A 17505-nucleotide genomic window follows, 5' to 3' on the forward strand; every position below is an offset into this window, starting at 1 on the left:
TCGCTTGCTCCTACTGCCACGCCTCCTCACTCCACTTAAGTGTTTTGACACCGAGTTTCCATGGTCATCGATTTACCTATATGCGCATGACACCATGCTTGTTAATTTAGTTAGTAAGCGAATCTTTACAAGTTTATACGGCTGTTAAAACTATTATCCGTAGTTCGTATAGTTGTCCACTAATTTGCTATCGCAATCAATGCTTTGCCTTTCGGGCGAAACTGCGACATTATTTTGTTGTTGACCGCAACCATTATAAAGCCAACAAATAATAAAGCCAAGGCAAGTTTGGTTGTAGCTTTTCTTTTTCTTGAGGTGCAGAAACTGACGAAGGGAATGAAATGGGGCATCAGCATAAGAATCTGTTTGGCGCGTGCAGTCTGCTTGGTAAGTCTTGGAAGAGGCATTTGCATAGCATTTGATTGGTAGTAAGCGTGATCATCACCAGCTAGACTTTGCACACGACACATCGCTGCGGCAAGTTCGGTGTGCAATCACGGGTCATATTCTGAAACGTTCCACTTCAGCGATAGTTCGCCTAGGCAATAGTCACGTTCAGTAAATCAACCGGCTGCTTACCTGTGACGTCAGCATGCACTACCAACACGCGCAATCGAACGCTTTGCAACACATGAGAGAGCGCACCATGCGAGTGCAGAGCGGCTCGGGTGTGTTGTTTTTTAAATGTATTGGCCGCAGTACAACACAGGCGTGTTCGTTTATTCAATATATGCCGGGAGCACCCAATGAGACCGTGACGTCAAAATGATGTGCACCGGAACAACTAGATGGTGCGATTTATTTTCCGGTTTTGCTCTACCAGCCAAATATGCACACACGAACTATTGCCAAAGTGGAACGTTTCAGAATACGGCCCTATTACGCGAGTGCGATCATTATGCAAGTAAATACGGTAGGCACATTCACAGTCATGAGAGTCGCGCGACTGGCCGCTCGAGGCATTTTGCTTGTATTTGCAGGCTTCTTTCACGCTCGGAAAAACACTTTTATGTAGAGCGTATTGAGCAACAGAAAGCTGTATTCGTGGAGTTTTTCATGTTGCTCTACAATTTTCTTAATGACACTTTTCAAGTAATTATATTTGAGAAGTTGATTAATTAAGACTAATTATGTAATTAGGCAGAATGCAAAAAGTAATCTGAGTATCTCCAAGCAACGGCAAACAACATTACCTTGGTTCTGTCGAGCTACATCACATTTCCACATTTTTAAATCTTTGAGCATGATAGTTCGGACACCCTGTATACTTTCAACGGTTGATTCTAGCGTAGCACCTTCAATGCACCTACAGCTTCGAAATTTCTTTAATAGGTCGCTCCCACGACAAACTTTCCTACCAAGTCAAATCTTGATACACACAATAGTTATGAAACAATGCACTGTTGTAAGTGCAATTAACACACCTTTTTTAACTTCCTGCATTGATAACTGCCCCACGCACCAACCTAGAATGTACAACATCACTTGCAAATCTTGTTGCTCGGTCTTCCATGATTCTCTCAACAAATTTCACTTAAATTATGCGCAGTTGTCCTTGAGGTGACATTCTCCACTGCTAGACCATTTGGTCTTGTGACCTTATTCAACATAGTAGGTAAGAGTGCACATGTGCACGCACACACACAGACAGATACAACTCTTGAGAGTAATTTTATTCGCTTTTTTGTGATGTGCATGTGTTTTTGCTTCTTTACTACACTAAAACGTCACTAATTCGGATTTGACGGGACCAAAAAGAAAATGTGAGAATTAACCGAATGTCGAACTATCGAGGGTATCAAGAAAACAATAAACAAGTGCTTCCTATGTCGACACACTTTTATTTATTGAATGAAACAGCAAATCCTGTTTCCATTTTGCACAAAAGCAGAGTAGGAGCTGCAGTTCTCATCTCGTTACTGATTAGCGCTAACAGCAGCACAGGCCTCACGACTTCCTTCGCAGCGTGGTCACGGTGCGGCATCTTCACATTCTATGGGCATACTCGAAGGCGGCTCCTTTCGAGGGCTGCAAAACTGGGCCTGGGCCGTCCAGCTAGCCGAGGCAGCCGCTGAGACCCAGGGGATCTCAGCCGTCTGCTAGGCGAAGGGAGGCTGTGCCCGCCCTCGTGATTGCTGGCATCAATAAACGTTGAATCCCTCTCTCTCTCTTCACCAGCGACGCGTTTCATTAGTGCACACAATCCGATTACTGTAAAATTCCGAGCAAGCGCCCCCCCCCCCCCCCCCCCTAACTTCACTGCTAATTTCAAATTTCCGCACCATTCCGGAAAGTGCCCCTCCCGCTCCGCACTGGCCTGCCACATCCAGTCCACGAAAATAATGGCAAATTCGGCAAATCGCACTGGTGCGCATCGGGGCGCCCCAATGAGCCATTTCATCGAATCATGGTCGTACCCGGGCGCCCCAGTGGGCACACGAGTGCATCGGGGCGAACTGCAGTTGGCGGTCCGTAGTTCACGGACTGCCGGCCGACGGCGAGATCTGCCTCTCGCACGGCACAGAGGAGTTCCCTGCGGCACAGCGACGTGACCACTCGGTGACAGAGGAGTGGCCGCGGCTACGCTCTGGCATCGCCGGCAGCTTCACCGCTGCTAATCACTCGCCACCGATATCGTCGCTAGGCCTTTTTCAGTTCACTTCGAATCTGTAGCAGACGGTGCTTCAGCACGAACCGCCGACGCTCCCAAGCTGCAATGTTTTGTTACCGTCGTTGCCGCTTTACCCTCTCCTCGCAATAATTTCACACGATGAAGAAAACATGCTGATATTTGCGGCGCCACCTGCTGCGATGCGAGCATGGCCGAGCCGCGGTTCGCTGTTCGCCGTCGGTAGCCATGCACTGCAGCTGAGCTTCACTTGTATCGGAACTCTCATTAGCGCTAAAAGTTTCACCGTGGACATGGTTTTTAATAAAGTGAACATTACGCGTCACTTTACTCTCGCGGACATAATTTTGCCTGGAATAGAAGCTGCATAACCAATGTTCGTGTTGCCGGCCGCGGTGTCGCGCTGGTGCAGCGTCGTTGCACTCTTTCTGTAGTTCTTTCAGTGGTTTTGAGAGTGATGGCTTAATATTTGGCTTAATAAAGTTCATGTTCAATAAAATTTTAGTGCTATTCCCACTGGGCTTTTTTTTTTTGCGGGAAAATTTTGTGATGGCCATCTTGAATTTTGGTGCCGTTCCGGGATAGCGCCTCCCCCCCCCTAACTTTGCCGGTAATTTGACTTGCTCGAGGGGGGGCGCGCTTGCTCAGAATTTTACGGTATATTTTCACGAGTGAGTTGGTGAGATAGTCCGTCCATCATGCTGTTCATCCTCGACAGCTTCCACAGTGTTTGTGACATTGTGCACGCAGCCAGTGCACTGCGTAAAATTTTAACGATTGCTTGATGCAACCACGGTCACTATCGGCGCAATGCAGTTCTGAAGGCACACGGCCAATGCGTGCACTGAGTCAAAACGAAACTGTTTGTGCAACGACTGCAATCGGAGCGGACAAAACCGTCGTCACTACCGACGCGATCTTGGATAGTGACTAAGCAGTTATGTGGCCAATACGGTGTTAGAAACAGCGGTAAATCCAAGAAGAAAAGCTATAAAGGCACAAAGCATTCCGGTGTTCCTATCATTCATGTGCGATTTCCGCTGATGACTATGGCGATGCGGACTCTGCCACCTCGTTTCGGTTGGACGCTAGCGCCGCATCACATATCTGCGATGCTCCGTCCGAGAATTGTCCGAATTAACAAGTGTGTGGTTATATAGATACGAATTAAGACTTCGATGCCATTAAATGCATAGGCCTGCCGAGACCAGAGGATGAGTCCGAATGAGCTAATTTGCGAAATTAACGAGGTTTTACTGTGGTATACGTAAGAATATACACCAACTAGGCCCACTGCAAGTCTTGTTTGATTAGGATGATAATTCATTTTAACTGACTTCTGTGCATTGAAATCCACTGTTCCATTACAAATTATCTTATGCAGCATTACAGGTGCAATTCAGTTTATTCTAAGCCACTAAACAAACACTCCAGCTTTGGAAAAAGTGTTCCCTGTTAATCAGGGGCACAATCAAGCGAATCCACCCATGTCTCTTTCACAAATGTCGCATCTTAAATGGATGACGGTTTTTTTGAACAGCTTATTATAATCTAACAACTTTTTATGTGTAGCAAGGTGTGAAAAGCTAATTAATACCTACAATCTCGCCATGTATGCAACTTTATTTCGGTGCACTTAAGTTTGACCCCAACTCGTGAGCACTATTTGAGTGCCTTGTTTAAATTATTTTGTACTGATAAGCCAGGAAAAGGAATAAATTTGTCACCAGCAAAATGCAAAATAGGAAGAGCTTGTTCCTGAAGTTTTGGGACGGTCCTAACAGATTACAGTTTCCTACTGGATAGGAACACTGGATGATGGCTATCTGCCAAAAAATGTAATAGATATAAGTGCATTGTTTAAATTATTTTGTACTGATAAGCCAGGAAAAGGAATAAATTTGTCACCAGCAAAGTGCAAAGTAGGAAGAGCTTGTTCCCGAAGTTATGCGACGGTCGTAACAGATTACAGTTTCCTACTGGATAGGAACACTGGATAATGGGTATGTGCCAACAAATGACCAGCACAACCTTAACAGTATGAGCTGGCTACTGTCACCTTTAAGACTCAACTAGGTAGAGAATTTTGAAATGCCAAAGGAAAGAGTGAATACAGTGTCAGAAAATAAGGTTATATACTATCAGCACAAATTCAAAAGTGAACAATTGCGAAACTACTCCAATGCATTAATTAGTTTACTTTTACCAGCATTTGCAACAGTGAGTTAATGGGGAACACAAGAGCACAATTTATGGGTGCATTTTGATCAAACTGGCATTACTTATGTATTTTGACATTCTGATTTCAAGTATGCAATGATTTTTCTGTGCATCAAGTAGTTTTTATAATACTAGGAAATTGATGTTATTTGTGTGCTCTAGTTTGGAGGTGAGCTATTTGTGAAAAGCTAGGTGTTATGAAGGAGACTGGCATTTTAAAAGGAGGTTGAATTGCAGTTTGCAGTGCTATGCAAAGAATGAATTCTTGTTACAGGATGACAAACTTTCAAAGGTATTTTATATTATGCAAGCACACACACTCCTCTACCTATCGCAGAAGGAATCGTGGCTCTACCTTGTGCCATTCAAAAGTTACAGGCTAATTTGTGGCGTACATTGTACTTGGTGAAATTGAAACTGAAAAATTTCATATTTTTTTTTTAGAATGATAGTACGCAAGTTAGGTATTGTTTTTTCTATACATTAATTTCATGATGTTAAAATTGTAATATTTTGCTTAAAGCTCACATAAGGCCTGATTTGGCAATACTTGCAGAAATCGTCCGCGTTTCAGAAGCGCTGGGAATCAAAGCGAATGGAAACATTTACTAGTCAGCAGTCAAGATAAGCAAAAGGCTGTTAGGGTATTTATGGAGAGAAAAAAAAGCAGGCAAGAGATTGACAGAACCAAAATCGTTACAGGCACAGGTGCACAATATATAGATAGCTTTAGTGAAGAAAAAAAAATGTCACAGTTTCGCCCTAAGGGCGAAGCAATGAATGCGATAGCAACACAGCAACGTCATAAGAAGTAAGGTGAGCAGCTTTGGTAGCAATATGAATTGTAGTAAACATGAGCTGATTAAGTAAGCAGGTGTGCTGCGGCGTCAGTAGACCGACATGAAGAGAGACTCGATGACCACGAGAAGGCGCGTGTGAAACGGTGGTGTTGATGAAAAGCGCTTCTCGTGGGCAGCGCGTGTGAAGGGGCACACCTGTAGCGCTGCACTGCCGATCCGGGCAGCATTGCATGTGTAGCGTGCGTTGGAAAATGTGGCCCGACTATTACTAACTGAATGAACAAGCGTGGTGTGAGCGCGCACAAACAAACGTGAATAGATCACACTGAATGACTGCAGACAATGACTGTCAAAACGCTGGCAGCAAGTGCATATATACGCCACAGCGGTGAAGGTACGTGCGGTCTATCGCTTCAACGGAAACTGAGCGGCGAATGCACGGCGCATAAAGGTCAGTGCCGTGGGGAGATAAGAGACCGTGCGGGCGCGACGAGCGCGGTTGTTGGCAGAGGAGATGTGCCCCCCCCCCCCCCGCTCCCTCCAGCGCTGGCTCCCGGCTTCCTTGCTTGCGCGTGGGAGATTGAGTGCGTTCGCTTTCCGTGATAGCGCGCGTCCCTGCACGCTTCCGCTCGGGCATATGGCGCGCGGCGAAGATTTTATCTATAGGGAACCTCACGGCAACGGCAGAAATCCGGTTGAAGTGTCCCTATAATTGCTATCGCAATAAAAAAATGATTAAGGAAAGATAGGCAGAATGCTAGATTGTCATAAATAGAAAATTTGATTAGATCGAGCAAGCCAAATGACTGTCACTACCCCCTACCTTGTTTCAAAGGACTGTCAATCAAAATCATAATTGTCACAATTTATTGTGATCATTTATCTCTTCAACGGAAACTGAGCGGCGAATGCACGGCGCATAAAGGTCAGTGCCGTGGGGAGATAAGAGACTGTGCGGGCGCGACGAGCGCGGTTGTTGGCAGAGGAGATGTGCCCCCCCCCCCCCCCCCCCCCCCCCCGCTCCCTCCAGCGCTGGCTCCCGGCTTCCTTGCTTGCGCGTGGGAGATTGAGTGCGTTCGCTCTCCGTGATAGCGCGCGTCCCTGCACGCTTCCGCTCGGGCATATGGCGCGCGGCGAAGATTTTATCTATAGGGAACCTCACGGCAACGGCAGAAATCCGGTTGAAGTGTCCCTATAATTGCTATCGCAATAAAAAAATGATTAAGGAAAGATAGGCAGAATGCTAGATTGTCATAAATAGAAAATTTGATTAGATCGAGCAAGCCAAATGACTGTCACTACCCCCTACCTTGTTTCAAAGGACTGTCAATCAAAATCATAATTGTCACAATTTATTGTGATCATTTATTGACATTTATTTGCAAGCCAAATGACTGTCACTACCCCCTACCTTGTTTCAAAGGACTGTCAATCAAAATCATAATTGTCACAATTTATTGTGATCATTTATTGACATTTATTGACTTTTACTCAATGAAAATTTTCTCTTGAAATTTTGCAGGCACTTTTACTATTATATATCAATGCGTGCAAAGAACTAGGTTTACTTAATTTCACTCATAATATTTTATATTATGACCAGTTTTCTCAAGGTATCACTTTGCAATAAGGTTGTTTTTCTGTGCATTTTTAGTCTTTGATGGATAATTCCCAAAATATGCATCACATGTGTTTTTATCTAATTTATTGCACAGCTCATAGGTAGCCCTACATAGGCTCCGAAGAATTATGGGATAAAGCAATTGGGTAAGAAATAATAATAACCCATATTAAAACAGCCTTTCTAACCAGGGAGAACAGTACCATAATTTTATATCTACTAAAATAAAATTTTTGATTGCAAAGTGTCTTTATACCTTAAAGGGGCCCAGAACCACACCTCGGGCTTGGTGAAATAACATAGTCCACAGGTAGCATACGCTGCTGTGAACAGCTCAGCCAAGTTTTGCTGTTGTACGCGGTGCATGGAGCTCGCAAGCGGAGCTTCAACACTCTTTCATGTTCCTCACTCTTTTTTAGGCGCTTTATTTCGTAATAAAGCGGATTCCCATACGCAGCTGCTATTGGTAGCTGCGGTTGGCTACGTAGCATAGATACCGCCACCGCCTCGGGGTGCCGCCAAGAGTCCACTGGCTAAGCGTACTGCGGCTCGCTGAGGACAACCGCTTTGGCTTACGCTTAGCGCATCGTGGGCACCGAAATCGAACATCGTGGCATCTACGTTAACATCCAAAATTAAATTTGAACTATGCGTCACGGTGACAGTTCGAAGGCCCGGCGTTGTGGCCCCGCCCCACTCTGCCGTAGCCTTCGCAGTGCAAGGGAATAAAGAAGGAACAGCGAAGGCCGTGTTTGATTGCCAATAACGCCTCTTCTGCTGAACGCATTGAAATGTTTTTTGCGGCAAATATTTCTGAAATAGCCTATTTTCACTTCAAATACCTTTCTCCCTTTCTCCAAATTGGTTCGGACCCCTTTAAAGCAAGAACTAACGACAGTTGTCTGGCGGGTAAGATTGCAATCCTTGTTGTTGCTGCCCCACTTTTAGTCTCCTTGTACATAGTGTAAATAGACCCCCTTTTCTGTAAATCGGACATCTCGTGTCGAGCTCGTGACATCTCGTGAGAGCGGACATCTCGTGGTCCATTCTACTATCTCGACTGAGAGGCCTGCTGCTTTGCCTACCACAGCACTGATTCTCTTAACCCAACTTTGAGACCCTGGCACCTTCTTAGGCACTGACAACATGTACATTGAAGACTGGCTAATCGAATACGAACGAGCCAGCAAGAACAACCGGTGGGACCCGACTATAATGCTGGCTAACATCATCTATTACCTCAAGGGAACGGACCCGTGTTTTGTTCCAAACACACGAGGAGGAATTAACCAGTTGGGACACCCGCGAGCAAAAACTGCAGGAACTCTTTGGGAAGCCAGTCAAGAAGCAACTTTCGCGCCAGGCTGTATGGTTCTACTGAACCATACGTTATATACATTCGAGATGTATTAGCACTCTGTCGGTTGGTCGACGACAAGATGCCTGAAGCTTAACAGGTCGGCCACATTCGAAGAATTGGTGAGCGCAGGCATTCCTCCCATCTGTGCTGGAAGTCTTTCGACCTCCCCGCCCACACAAATGACCCCCCCCTATCCCGGATACTGCGACCCAAACCAGTGTCGCACACATGACAAGCCATTATGCTTTAACTGTTACGAGATAGGTCATATTCTTGCCGCGATTGCCGCTATCGTTAGCTTTCGTCTACTCGTCCCACGTACAATTACCACCCGGAAGACAGCCGGTCCTGGCCCCTTCATGCCTGTAATGACCCGCCGCACTGTGATGGTGCTGCTCCGAATCCACACTACGACCGCCAATCGCCATCCCCACAGAACTGTCGTTCTTGCTCACCGATTGCCCGTCGCTTGCTGTCGCCATAGCTTCTCCATCTCCTTCAGAAAACTGACCGGTGCAACTCCCGGAGGTGATGCTGCATTGGCCAACCAACCCAGAAAACCTTTGTTGACCCTGGCCACTCGACCAAACCTTTTGGACATAGAAGTGGACGGCGTGCTTGTTTCGGCGCTCATAGACACGCGGGCACAATTATCGGTTATGAGCGCTCGCTTTTCTCGTCGTCTTCGCAAGGTTCAGACACCCGCGGTGTCGCCTGTCGTTCGTATAGCTGACGGCGGTACATCTTGCATCGTTGAGATGTGCACTACGCGTGCCACCAGACCTTAGTTCTATTCACCTTTCTGCACCAGTGTCCGCATGAAGTCATCCTTGGCCATGACTTCCTGAGCACCCATTCTGCCGTCATCAACTGCTCTTCTGGCCTTCACCAGTTGGATCTTCCTTCTGTGCCTTATCTCTCCACCAAGACATGTTAAGCCTTAGTGTTAGCCTTAGTGTTAGCCTTCAACCAGCCACCACGACGTGTGTCACACTGACCTCGGATCCAGCGGTTTGTGATGGCGACTACGTCATCTCTCCTTCCCTAGACACTATTTTAGCAAGGCGTGTGTAGCCCTCGCTCACTCCGTTGTGACTGTTTCTGCGAGCCAGGCATATATCCCTATTTTGAACTTCAGACGCACTACTGTTTGTTTCTTCTCGAAGGTATCATGCTGGGCTGCATAGCGCCTTTAGACGCAACGCTCTGGCCCTTACTATCGATGCTCCCCAGTCTTCTGGAACCTCTGACACCAGTACTTCGTTTGACGCACATTTTGACGCAATGATTGCCCCAGACCTTTTGGCTGCTCAGTCTTATAAGCTTTGTCGCTTGCTAGCCGCTTATAGCGATGTTTTCGATCTTGCTTCACCCCATCTCAGCCAGACAAAAGTTGTGACTCATCGCATTGACACCGGGAATGCCAGTCCATCCACAGGCATCCTTACAGAGTGTCTGCGACTGAACAGCGTGTAATTCTAACGGAAGTTGAGAAAATGCTTACAAACGACATCATCGAACCATCTACGAGTCCTTGGGCGTCCCCTGTGGTGCTTGTCAGAAAAAAACACCTGGCGGCACTGCCTCGACTATTAGCATCTAAACAAGATTACAGACAAACCTCGTTAATACGTAGTTGGCCGGGAACGACGTTTAGGTACACACTAAACGATGTGCGAGTTAACCGCCAATGCCAGTTTAGCGGCTACTTACCGGCTGGAAAAGAACTACAGTAAAACCTCGATAATTCGAACTCGGTTAATTCGAAGAATTTGAGCGGTCCCGTCATTCTCTATGCAAATTCTACCGGATAATTTGAATGGCCCGCGCGGCTCTATTCGGATAATTCGAAGTTTCCGGCTAGTAGCAACGTGCGGCGGTTAGGTTAGGGCGCTCCGTACAGTCGCCAACCGATTTTCCGAGCTCGTGGGGACTGAAAAATAGTCCGGAAAACTCTGTTCGGCCGAAAAAAAAAAAGTCATTAGTGCGGCTTAAAAAAATCTTTAATAATGTCCTGCCTCATACTACGCTTGGAGAGGATCGACTTGCTTGGATTTGCGCAGCAATGACGTCGGCTCCGTGTACAGTCGACACGAACGCCACCGCGTTGGCGATCTCCGCCAACGGAGTTCGCCATGGAGATCCAAGAAACGAGCTTCGCACCGCTTAGCTCTCGCGAAGGTACAGGAGGTAGCGCCGATCACTGAGACATGGGTCTCCAAGACACCTGCTCGGTGTACACGCCACGTTCAAAAATAGCAACCGAAAATTGAGGGGAAAAAAAACAACACTGAATTAACACGCGTGGTGTCAGCGCGCACGAGCGAAAGTTCGTGCGGTCTATATCGCTTCAACCGAAACTGAGCGGCGAGAGCCAGAGCCGTCTGGAGATCGCGTTCAAGATACGGTGCACGCGAGAAACCGCTCCGGCGCTAAGTACCCAGTTGTTAGGAGAGTAGAAGTCGCCCCCCCCCCTCCCATACACCCACGGCCTTTCGCACGAGGGAGGAAGTCGCGTTTACGCTCCGCCGTGCGTTCGCTCTCCATGAAAGCGCGCGTCCCCCGCGCGCTGTCACTCGCACATACGGCGGGCGCGCGGCGATGATTTTATCGCCCTTGGACTTTGTATGCATCCTCAGGGCGGCGACGCCGACGGCGAAAATCCGCTTGAATGAAGTGTCCAAATAATTGCTGTCGCAATAAAAAAAAAAAAAAAAAAAATCCCACAATAAATGGTTACAACGATGGCATGGCCTCCGAGACTGGAGGATTGCGCGAGCTCTCTATTGATAACGCGCGTTCTAATCTTGGAGGCATATAGCGAGCCACTGGAATTCAAGCCAGTGCAAAATCCAACATGGCGGCCTCCAGGATTGGGTAGCGCGGCTAGGAAAGAGCGATTTAGTCCGCAAAATCGAACTTTGGGGTCTCAATTCGTCCGAAAAATTGAGTGCGAAAATGCATGAACTCAATAGGAACCCTGATGGTGCATTTTTGAAGTCCGGAATATACAGCAAGTCCAAATTTTTGGAGTCAAGCACCACCACGCCCGCTTTCGCGGCAGTTATCGATTCCGTGAACATCGTCCGCAACTTTGTTGAGTGCAGTGCGGGTGATATTTGTATGCTACGTTTTTTTGAGTCAGCTGGAGAGCATGGCACTAGGGGCGGCGAAGCAGCGCGCCAAGTAATCCCGCATCGGTGATTACTTTGAGTAATTTTTCTCGGACATGGAAAATAAAGGTGATTTCTTTTTGCGGCAAGTTCTTGCTTGTTTTCTTTTTTTTATTATTCATTTCGGTTAATTCGAAAATCCGCTTAATTCGAAGAATTTTCGCGGTCCGGCGACCTTCGAATTATCGAGGTTTTACTGTACGTCACGATACTCTGAAACACACGCCCTTAGACAGGCTTTATTTGCGGGTAGGCAGCAAAAAATCGGTAATCTTCACTTGCCGCCACGACGGTACCTCCAAACTCGATAAGGCCGCGAGCTAGTTTGTTCCTGAGGCCGCGCTTACTAACTTAATTAACAAGCACAGTGTAACACGCACACAGGTAAACATGAACATGTCTCGCTCGATGACCGCGGAAATTCGCTGGAATGAGGAGGCGCGGCAGCAGCAGCGAGCGTGCCGTCTCTCGCTTAAACACAAACTGAACGTTGAAAGCACAGTGCACACGAAACTACTGGCACTAGTTGCACTTTGTCTGCAGATCGCTTTGAAAATTAGGCCCGCGCGGGCGCGCACTTTTTCCACGTCACAGATCGCTTTTAAGATAATGCGGCCGCTGCCAAAGTAAACTCCTTGCTTTCTCGCCTCCCCCACCGTGCCTCCCGGAAGTTTCTCCCTCGCGCAGACAAGATTGAGTCGGCTGACCCTTCCAAGCTTTCACTCGCACACACAGCATATGGCACGCGGCAACAATGTTGCCGTGTTTGGACTGTATGCGGAACCTGAAAGCGACGTCCGCAATGACGGCAGAAATGCGCTTCGCAATAAGATGTGCTTCTGAGCGGTTATTACTTGAATTCGATTCGACGGCGACAGCGAATTCACACCCCCTGCCGGCAGCTTCTCCGTGTTACCGGGAGCTAATCTCGAAGGCCATGCTTTTGTGCACGGCAATTGGCAACAGCTGTATGAGCAGGAAATACATCATTGTGGCCATGTTTTAGGTTCACTATCACTGGCGGTTTCGTCCCGGCGTCGCAACTCCAGAATTAAACGCCTGCGCACATGAGATTTTGTCGATTTTGTGCCTTACGCACTAACCGTTCAGTGGGCAATGAGCGACTACGGCTGAAGCGATCAGCCAATACATGGGGTTCAATGGGGACTGAGTGGGGGAATCTTCGCGACTACGTTTAAACTGCAATTAAACATTAAGTGGGTATGTAGTAACGAGGTTTGACCGTACTAAGAAGGAAGTGTACCCTCTGCCGCGATTTGACGATGCCCTCGACTCTTTGCATGGGGGCACACAGTAGTTTTCTTCTATAGACCTTCAGCCCGGCTAATGGAAAATTTCCGTTGACACAAAAGATAGGGAGAAGACCGCCTTATAACACCCAATGGGCTCTACCAGTTCAAAAATTAAATTTATTAAATTATGGGGTTTTACGTGCCAAAACCACAATCTGATTGGGTACCCAATGGGCTCTACCAGTTCAAAAATTAAATTTATTAAATTATGGGGTTTTACGTGCCAAAACCACAAGCTGATTATGAGGCACGCCATAGTGGGAAATTTGGACCACCTGGGGTTCTCTAATGTACACCTAAATCTAAGAAAACACCCGTGTACTTAGATTTAGGTGCACATTAAATTTCAAAGTTATGCCCTTTGGCTTGTGCAATGCCCCAGCAACATTCGAAAGAATGATGGAATCCCTTCGCGGTTTTAAGTGGTCCTTGCCTGTGCTAGCCCACAAGCATCATGAAACAAAACACTGGCAGCGCATGCCTTTTATGTTAAATATTCTCTAACTAAATATTAAAAGTACAAAACAAAAAATTTAGTCACTCTAACATACGCCAAAAAGGGTGAAGGCAAAAACCTGCGCGCTCAAGTGACATTCATTAAATTACTTGACATTCTCATTCGAATGCATTGTTACTTTTGAAGCGAAAGCTTCATTACACTACCTCGGGCAGCCGTCGGCGACTCAACAGTTTTCACATTGAGAGCTAGAGGTCAAACCACAAGAGAGCATTAAGGCGCGTTTATAATCCGACGTTATCGGCATGCGGGCGAGCGTCAACAGACGCCCGGCGCGTCGAAGTGCATTGGCCGCGCGTCTGGTTAGGTAGACGCCTTGCGCGTTGGAGCGCATTGGCTGCACATCCGGTTAGGTTGGCGGCGCCAGTACATCAAACTATATTTAGGCCTTTACGGAGCCCTGAAAGGAGACATTGCCGTCGTTGCTCGAGTAGAGTTGGACCCAGCTGCGATTAACCAAGTCTCACTACTTTACTGATCACCGTGTCTTCATAGGCATGAAAAAAAAAAAAGATGAATAAACACTTCATTGCAAACATGTCTGTATATCATTGCGAAACCACACCTCGGCCACAGCTCGACAACGGGCCTAGCCAGAGCAGTGAAGCTTTCGCTATCAACCAGGGTTAAGCAAAGCTAAACCCCGCCAATTTTCTTTCTTGGGGTCCTGCACAAACGTCAGCCTTCTGACAGCTGATTGGACTACTGACATCACCACCAGTGTTGGCTCACTTCGACGAATCTGCAGCCACAGAAGTCCGTACCGACGCCAGTGGCCACGGAATCGGCACAGTTCAAGCCCAACGCCAGCATGGTCAGGACTGCATTTTTGCTTATGGCAGCTGCCTTCTTTCCTCTGCTGAGCAAAACTATTCGATCACAGAGAGACAGTGTCTCGCTTTAGCTTGGCCCATCGCGAAGTTTCACCCTTAACTAGGGAACTACGGCCGACCCTTCACCGTCATTACTGCTGGCTGTCTTCTCTCAAAGATCCCACTGGTCTCCTTGGTTGTTGGGCACTGCGACTTCCAAGAATACTCGCCTGATCCTTCCCTCCGCTTTGTACTCCAAAACGACACACTATACCAACGCAGTTTACTCCCCGACGGTCCTGACCTGTTATTAGTCATCTCGGCTCCATTTCACCGTCCTGGTGCAGCTTCAAGACGCCCCAACGGTGGAACATCTCGGTATACCAACGCAGTTTACTCCCCGACGGTCCTGACCTGTTATTAGTCATCTCGGCTCCGTTTCACCGTCCTGGTGAATTTCACGACGCATTAACGGTGGAACATCTCGGTGCGTCATGCACATACGACCGCGTACACCACTATTTCTATTGGTCAGGGATGCTCCACTTAGTGCGCCGTTACGTGGGCTTGTGCGACCTTTGTCAGCACCGGAAAATGTCGACACTGCTGCCTGCAGGCCATCTTCAGCCTCTTGACATTCCATACAAGCCATTTCACCGCGTTGGCCTCCATTTACTTCCTCCGTTTCCCCTATCTGCCTCTGGAAACAAGTGGGTCACCGTTGCCACAGATTATGCGACGCGGTTTCCCATTACGCATGCACTTCGCACTAGCTGTGCCACTCACATTGTAGCCTTCTTGCTGCATAATGTCATACTCCAGCACGTGGCTCCTTAGCAACTGCTAACTGACCGGGGCAGATAGTTCCTGTCAAGCGTGATCGATGACATTTTAAAATCCTGTGCGAGGAAACATACATGACTACGGCCTACCATCCACTGACGAATGGCCTGACTGAACGCCTGAACCGAACACTTACCAACGTGTTGGCCATGTATGTGTCCAACAACCACCAGAATTGGGGCGCTGCATTACCCTTTGTGACATTCGCGTACAATACTTCCAGGCATGGGACTGCTGGTTATTTGTCGCTTTTTTTTCTTATACAGTCACAACCCTACATTAACGATGGACATCCTAATGCTTTCTTCTGGGTGGTGCCCACCCACTGAATAGAGTGCTTGAGATCAAGACCACTGCCCATGCCGATCATGCACGTCAAGTTGCTTGCACTTGGTTTTCCAAGTCCAAAATCCACCAGGAATCGCGCTACAACAGCCACCACAGGGCCCCACCCACAGCTCCACTGCTGCCTTCGTCATCATTTGCTCATCGGAAGGACATTGTACACGTCCGTCTCAAGCCCTATCGTGCCCCAGACACCCCTTAATACCTTGCATGCTAGTTCTTATGAATTTTTCATTGACAGCTGCCAGCTTAGCCATGTTTTCAGCACGGCTCTAGCATCAGTCAGAAACACCTGGCCAGACTCAATGTCAACAATGCTCTTCTGAGCCAGACCAGTCTTAATGAGCCCCTCGTAACGCTCAATCATTGCTTCAGATGACACCAGGCACTTTTAAATGGTCTGCTTTTCCTCGTCAAGCTGAAGCCTCTGTGTTGAACAACTGGCCGATTCACAACTGGCACCGACCGATTATTTACACACAAGCAATTCAAACAAGCTCGATTATTCGGACTAAATTCAAGACACTATCACTGGCCCATAAATTTAATGTATAAGTAATTTTGAACATTTAATGTATAAGTAAATCGGACTCCACCTGCACGACACCATACTAATCTGGCCACCTAGTTGAGCGGAAATAGCGATATCATGGCTTGGATACGTCGACAGCATGGTGGACGGCCATGTTGCCGACACCTCCTGGAAACCAAAACTAGTGAAGCCTAGCTAATCCAGCACCGACGCCGCCCAAAGCGTAGGGCAAGCAAACCATGGCTAGCCGGAGTGCAGCGGTGTTGGCTTTGCACGACCAGCGTTCGTTCAGTGACACGTTAAATAGCGATATAGTTGTGGCGACTTAAAAGTTAATTAAGCGGCGCTGGCTCCACCTTCGATGTCTGCGCCGACAAGGACAGTGACTGTTGCTAAAAAACCCGCCGTCATTCGGCTATAATAGCGCGGTAAACTTCTGGGCCACGATTGTGTAGCGATGCATTATGCTCGATTCTATATGCCACGCTTATCATTAATCATTCATGGCTGGCTGATGTCATTAATGATGATGTCAGTAGCAGGTGGAGCGCCACTCTTACCAATGACGAAGCGCCAAAAGAAGTGCTACGGAAAAGGCATCGCTAAAAAATCACAGTCCTATTATGTTACCAAAGGTTGAAGATTTCGCGCATGCATTGACTGTACTTTCGTCTATCTGTTGCGACAGCATGACAATGCTACAGATAGGGACTAACCAGATTGTAGCCATGAGTACAAGCGCGCCGACACGTTTGACGCTAGTGACGCGAAATTTCACAGAAGTGAATGTATCCCCGAAAGTGGTCATCCTTTAATGAGGCCCTTTTTTAGCCACTCGTGGAATAAACTTAAGTCACTTGTTTTGTGGCAAATTTGGAATTTCCTACTCCCAATTATTCGGACATTTAGGCGGTCCCCATTGGGCCTGAATTATCAGTCGGCGACGTATAGATAACGTGAAGCTCGATTTATGAAGCCACTTTCGTCATTCGCGCTATGCACGTCTGCGGACCACTGCGACCACAGACACAATGCGCAGTCGCTAATTTTGGCACACTTCGGCGCAAAATCTTGTTTTTTATCAGGATGGCGTAGCAAATCTCGTTTGGCGCAATTTGGCGCATTTGGCACAGGAGTGGGAGCACTGCAAAATTGTGACACCACAAGAAATGCCATTTTGAGAAAATAAGAAAAAAAAAAAAAACATTTCATGACATGTTCATGGTGATTATGGAAAGGCTAAATCAATCAAGAATGATATAGGGGTCCAATCAACGAAAACTAAATGCTCTACGCCATCCTGGAGCAAAGACACATGAAAAAATATTTGGGCCAACGTT

At 47.2% G+C, this 17505-nt stretch overlaps 1 protein-coding gene across 21 annotated transcripts in view; it reads right to left on the reverse strand.

The window, feature by feature from the left end:
• LOC119436613 (histone acetyltransferase KAT6B) overlaps positions 1–17505 on the reverse strand; it is a 133898-nt gene that overhangs the window by 28723 nt on the left and 87670 nt on the right. The window lies entirely within an intron of this gene.

The sequence above is a fragment of the Dermacentor silvarum genome, chromosome 1 (genome assembly GCF_013339745.2).
Source record: "Dermacentor silvarum isolate Dsil-2018 chromosome 1, BIME_Dsil_1.4, whole genome shotgun sequence".
Classification (NCBI taxonomy): Eukaryota; Metazoa; Arthropoda; class Arachnida; order Ixodida; family Ixodidae; genus Dermacentor; species Dermacentor silvarum.